Consider the following 6,066-nt stretch of genomic DNA (forward strand, 5'->3'; position numbering starts at 1 on the left):
TAAAAATAGCCCCCCCCCTCCCACACCCATGACGTCACACATCCCTTCCTATATAAGGGCACCACAAGCAGCTCATCTTTGCTTAAGCAACAGGTCTCCTACATACTGGGGCCGATGCAACAAATATGTGCAGAAAGCAGGTGATGAACAGTCAGCTCCCGCATTCTTAATGCGCCCACTTGGGAGCGCCATCCAATATTTAAATTAGGGGGTCGCGTTAGCAAGGAGAACCCGATCTGCGTCAGCGGTCCGCTGGTTAGGAAAATCGACGCTGAGTTTGTCGGTGGTTTCCCTAAACGCCACACAGGAAACTGATGCTTGTCAGTTGAGCGTTGGTTTCTTGCACCCAACTGCCGGTGTTTTGGGGGGGTTTTTAAACTTTTTTTAAACTTTATTTAATTTTGTTTTTCCTCCTACTTAATATCGCAATGATATTAAGTAGGAGGCAGTAGAGAAAAGCATTTTTTTCTGCTTTTCTGTACTTGTTTAAGGAGCGCTCAGCTATTAACGCCTGCTCCAGGCAGGGGTTAATTTCTGATCGCTAAATGCGTCCTAGATGCACATTTCTTTTTTGCATGGGGAGTGAATGCCTAATAGCCTCATTCACATGCATTTGCATTAGAGATGCTAATCCCCTTATTGCATAAGGGGATTAATTAGTGCCTATACAACCCGCGTCCAACTGCGGTTTATACAGTACGCTCGGCTGAGTGCCCTGTATTGCATCTGCCCAAATGTTTGTTGTTTCCCTGATTCCTGTCTCCAGCCCAGCCTTGCCCATTTCATCCAGTGATCCTTGGCCTCCTTCTTGTCTCATTGCATCCCCTATGGACTGACCCTTGAATTTGACCTTGCTTGGCCACTGACCATTCTTGTTTGCTGGTTGCATCTGACCCTTGCCCTGGCCCTGGATCTCTCCCTACATCATTTCCATAAAGACTCTCACTTAAGTCCTGCTGGCCCCAGAACCCAAGGGCTCAAACCAACAGGAAAGGGTTGGTAAGGTGAAGCTCTAGACCAGACTCTCTCTAGCATTGCTCTGCCAGATTGTCGGTGAGATCCTATTGGGCTCACCCAATAGGCTGACCAATCACACTACAACAGCAATGGATCCACACTTATTACAGGGAAGGAGCAGTAGCTGAAGGAATACAGGAGCAGCAACACAACAGTAGAGGGTCTGTGCCTGAGAGAGCAAGAGTAACCACATGTGAATTGTCAAAGAAGTTACATGCTGAAATGTATCATACTACTGTGTGCGTAAAGTGCACGTATGTGAGTAAATCCTATGGACCATTCAATGACATATATTGCAGCAATTTTCAAAAGCCCACTTACATGGCTAAAATCCATTTGCACATATAAAACCTATTTTTCAGCTTTTGAAACCCAGGCCCTATGGGATAGATTTTTTTTTTTAATTTATATTTTTCAATTGTAACAACATATGCTTATAAAGAAACATGTATACATAATAAATGCCTGCTGTATAATTCTGGTATCGTCAAACACATAGGGCCAGATTTTAAAAGGGGTACGCGCGTAAGTCCCGGGGCTTTCCTGGGGGGGCGTGTCGCAGCCGGCGTGTCATCAGGGGCATTCCGGGGGGCGTGTCGCAGCGGCCTCCGGACCAGCCTCTGGACCGGATCTTGACGCGCCGGCGGCCATCCCAATGCAAAGGTAGGGGGGGGGGGGGTTGGTTAGGTAGGGGGAGGGAGGGGAAGGTGGAGGGAGGCAGAAGGAAAGTTCCTTCCGAGGCCGCTCCGATTTCGGAGCGGCCTCGGAGGGAACGGAGGCAGGCTGTGCGGCTCGGCGACCCCGGATTTTAATGGATATGCGCGTATCTATTGCAATCCCGCGTACTCTTGTCATACGGGTCACCCTCACTATGTCATACGGGTCGCCCGTATAACATAGTGAGGGCAAAGGTAGCACCGGCGCCATTTTGAAGATTGGCAATACAGCCCACGTGCAAGAGGTCGCTCCCGGACCCCCGCTGGACTTTTGGCAAGTCTTGTGGGAGTCAGGAGGCCCCCCCAAGCTGGCCAAAAGTCCCTGGGGGTCCGGGGGCGATCTCCTGCACGCGTGTCGGGAGTCAGGAACCAAAATAGCGCCGGCGCTACCTTTGCCCTGTCACATGATAAGGGCAAAGGGCCACCGGCGCCATTGCTCTTAATGCAGTCGTGGCCAGAGAGAGGGAGATCGCGCCGGGACCCCCCCACTGGACCCCAGGTAATTTAAAACATTTTGTGGGGGTTCGGGAGGGTGGGGGATTTGTTTTAAAGGTTCGGGGTGGGTTTTAGGGTTTTTTTGGTGTGCCGGTTTTCCCGCCCTCCCCCGATTTACGATTTTTAACGATTTAAAAAAAACCCAAAAAAACATGACGATCAGATTTCCCTCCCCCCCAGCCAAAATCGATCGTTAAGATGATCGATCACACGATTCACATCCCTATTGATCACTGATCCAGGAATACAACGTTTACCCGCCTGCCACTCTATATCCAGAAATTTCACATCCTGAGTGGGTCCCTGGACTTTTGTCTGATTTATTAACCAGCCATCTTTTTCTAGTTCCAGACATAGCAGGACTAAAGCTTCAGCAATCTCCTGTGCGTCTCTTCCCTGATGTAAGATATCATCTACATAATGATGTAACTTTATGGAGCCCGGCAACTTGGGAGTTAACCGTTCCAGTGTCTGTGCGACCTTTTCATGACATGGCTGGGCTATGTACGTATCCCTGTGGTGTGTATTAGGTTAGCTACAGATAGGACAGCAGCATGAAGTGGCAGGGTGACTGCATTCAGTTTACAGATAATCACTGTGAGGCGCCAAGACCCCTCTGGTTTTAACAGTGGCCACACCGGACTATTTCAAGGAGATTTCACCAGTGTCACTACTTCCACTTCCCTCAAATCATCAATAGCTGTCTGCAAAACTGCTGGTGGGCATTTGGTTTTAAACTGGTCAGAATGAACAATCTCTTTAGGTTTGGGATGGGACACACACTCAGGAAGACAACCAACATGAACAGCAGACACCACAGTGTATTTTGGGTGGATAAACACCCGTCCTTGTTTAACACCATTCAAGTTGTTTGATAAAGTCAATGCCTAAAGTGCAATCTTTCTGGGGAGCAGTGATAACAGGAAGAGGCAGTCGTTGACCATCCTCAGTAATTATATGCGTTAGGACCTGCACAGCTGTTGTAACGGGACCTCCGTATCCTTCCAGCTTTACTGGTTGGCCCCTGTATCGATGTGGGTTACCCCTTATAATGGTGGCCTCCGCCCCTGTGTCCACCAGGGCGTTAATCTGTTGCCTATTACCCCCTTTCCATGAGACGGTAACATTCATATGAGGTCTCTGATCATTCATAGGGGTAATGTACTTTAATGTGGCAACAGAGGCTCGGCCCCTATCCTGCCGGAGGTTTGGGATATCTGGGTGCTGGGGGGGGGGGGCTGAAGGACCCCCAGAGCCTACAGACTCCTGCTGCTCCAGTAGCATCCATATCACGTTTTCTGTAGGCAAACCATCAATATCAGCTCTTGGGATCCCCATTCAAACTAAGGCGCGCCCACCCTGACCCCTAAAGTGCTGCAAGGACAGTTTATGCGAGCGATCCTGCACTGAGTAGGGAGGTGGAGGAGCCCGTCCACCCGGATTTCCCATCTCCACAGGAAAAATGCCCTTACAGGGCTCCTCCCTTTCATGACAGTCTCCACTAGTTTCATCTAAACCCAGGCCATATGAATCTTCCAATTTAGTAATCAATGGTGTTAGGATTAGTTAGTGTGTGGGCCCTGGGCCGAGGTGAGAGATGGTACCGCCCACAGGGTGGAGCCCTGTGAGCCTCACTGTCGGGAGGCGAGGTCTCAGCTGACGTCAGACACAGATTGAGTCTAGAGTCTTTATTAAGGAGATAGAGCAGCACAACCCGCAGAGCGGGGGTGCCAGGGTAAAGGTGCAGAGACTTCGAGGAATCAGGAGGTCCATGGGATGGAGGGATACCCCAAGGGGGATACCTCAGTGTAGCTGGAAGTAGTCTGTGGAGCGGAATGCCCCAATGAGGTCTTCCGTAGAGATGGTAAGGGTCCGCAGAGCGGGGTACACCGAAGAGGTCCTCAATAGACGGTAGTGGTCCGCAGAGCGGGGTACACCGAAGAGAGTACTCAGCAGACGGTGGTGGTCCGTGGAGCGGGGTACACCGATGAGGTCCTTGGTAGAGCTGGTAATGGTCCGCGGAGTGAGCTACACCAAAGAGGTCCTCTGTAGAGAGGAGAATGGTCCGCAGAGCGGGGTACTCATGGCAAGCATAGTGATGGTTCCAGGGAAGCCCCAGGGAGCAGGGCAATCAGAAGTCCCGAGCGAAAGGCCCTCCGAGGAGCAGATAGCCAAAGACGAGGAGAGGGCCCCCGAGGAGCAGGTACCCGAGACGTCTTACGCCAGGAAGCAGGAACTGGAATGCAGGGTCCTCTGAGAGCGAGGCGGATTTAGCAAGGAGGGATCTCTTTGCCAAGTCATCGAATGAGAAGCAGGGAAGACTTAAATAGGAGCCCAATGGTGATGTCATCAATGGGGCCGGACCAGGGTTCCCGCCCTTGGCCCTTTAAATAAAATCTAGGTGGCGTGCGCGCCTATGGAGGTCCATGGGCGGAGCCTAGCTCGACGGTGGCATTCCTGCCACGAATCACGTACTCCTGCTCGTGGGGCAGGCCTCGAAGATGAGCGGCGCGCTGCGAGCCTCTCCGACGGCCCGCAGCAGGAACAGAAGCCGCTCCAACATGGAGGTGAGCACGGTCGGCCGCGCTGACCGTGATGGCCCGGCACTTTGTACAAATGGGCGCGGATCCCTGGCAGTAATATGCACTTTGTCATACTTAGGAGTTAAATCCTATTGGATAGCTAATTCTAACCCCAAGTTCTGGCCAATCACCAGGATCTCTATATTTGTCACGTAGGACTGCCCCAATTACATGAAGGAGACGCGGTCTTTCTATCTCAGCAGGTAAAGCAGGAAGGATGTGGCGGGCACGATCCTGTACAAAGCCTTCTTGGCAGATAGGGGCCCATCACAGCAAGCTCCTCGTCTGAGAGCTGCACTGACCCAGCTCCCTGTTCTGACAGACGCACAAGCCAATCCCCCAAATTCTCCTTTTCTTTTTGGCAAAATCTATCTGCCAATTGCACTAATTGTTTGGGAGTATAAATTGTGGTAATGGTCTGCCTGCTCCGAAGCAGGGATCCCTTTCTCCCTGCAGTGTAATCTGCACTTGCTCTGGAAGCTTCACTTTCCTCTTCAACTTTCTCCCCCTCTTGCAAATCTCTCATCCTGTGAAAATGTAACATTGACAAGCGGCCATAGTCTCTTTGTAGAGCACTGCCACAACTCACTTATCCCTTCCTCCTCATAATCACTATCACTGCCCTTCCAGATAGCGGGGTCTGCAGCCGGAGCATCTCTCCTAATAATTGCAGTCACTTTAGATGTAGACACTTGACGACCCTGCTGCATAGGCTGTGCTAAAACGTGAGCACGACAAGCTGCCGAATCCTGGACAGCCAGAGCAGCTTGTTGTAAAGCAGGACCCCGCTGTGACTGCGCAGATTCAAGGGCAGTTCTTAGAGCTAAGAGCTGGGCCTCAGAATCCCAGTTCTGCTTTTCCAAAAAGGCAATCTGACCCTGCAACCTCCCATTCTCATTATGTTGCTGGACATTAGTTTGTAACAACAACCAGCAAGCTCGTGCCCCATTCACATCTAATTTTCCAACCGTATTCTTTCTAAAATTGTGGACGCCTTGACCTCTAAGGGTCCTATCTCTTTTTATCCAACTCCTTTTCCCACTGATCACAAGCCACATTAGAGCTAGCAAGATGCTTTGCTACACAAAACCATGGTTGATGCGGGAACCAGCCTGGAAGCAACCGTGTATGTTTAGCAGACTTAATTTTCTTAAACATGATTACTTAACAATCAACAAGCAAAAATGTAATTCTATGACGTAATATCCTGTCATTAGTGCCAAATGCAAATGATGGGCTGAGTGGTTGGTTAAGCA

At 50.4% G+C, this 6,066-nt stretch overlaps 1 protein-coding gene and 1 long non-coding RNA gene across 2 annotated transcripts in view; one reads left to right on the top strand and one right to left on the bottom strand.

The window, feature by feature from the left end:
• The window catches only part of LOC115085852 (oocyte zinc finger protein XlCOF6-like), a 393,254-nt gene that overhangs the window by 293,491 nt on the left and 93,697 nt on the right, over positions 1–6,066 (top strand). The window lies entirely within an intron of this gene.
• LOC115085891 overlaps positions 1–6,066 on the bottom strand; it is a 318,986-nt gene that overhangs the window by 158,844 nt on the left and 154,076 nt on the right. The gene's annotated exons all lie outside the window — the stretch shown is intronic.

The sequence above is a fragment of the Rhinatrema bivittatum genome, chromosome 2 (assembly GCF_901001135.1).
Source record: "Rhinatrema bivittatum chromosome 2, aRhiBiv1.1, whole genome shotgun sequence".
NCBI lineage: Eukaryota > Metazoa > Chordata > Amphibia > Gymnophiona > Rhinatrematidae > Rhinatrema > Rhinatrema bivittatum.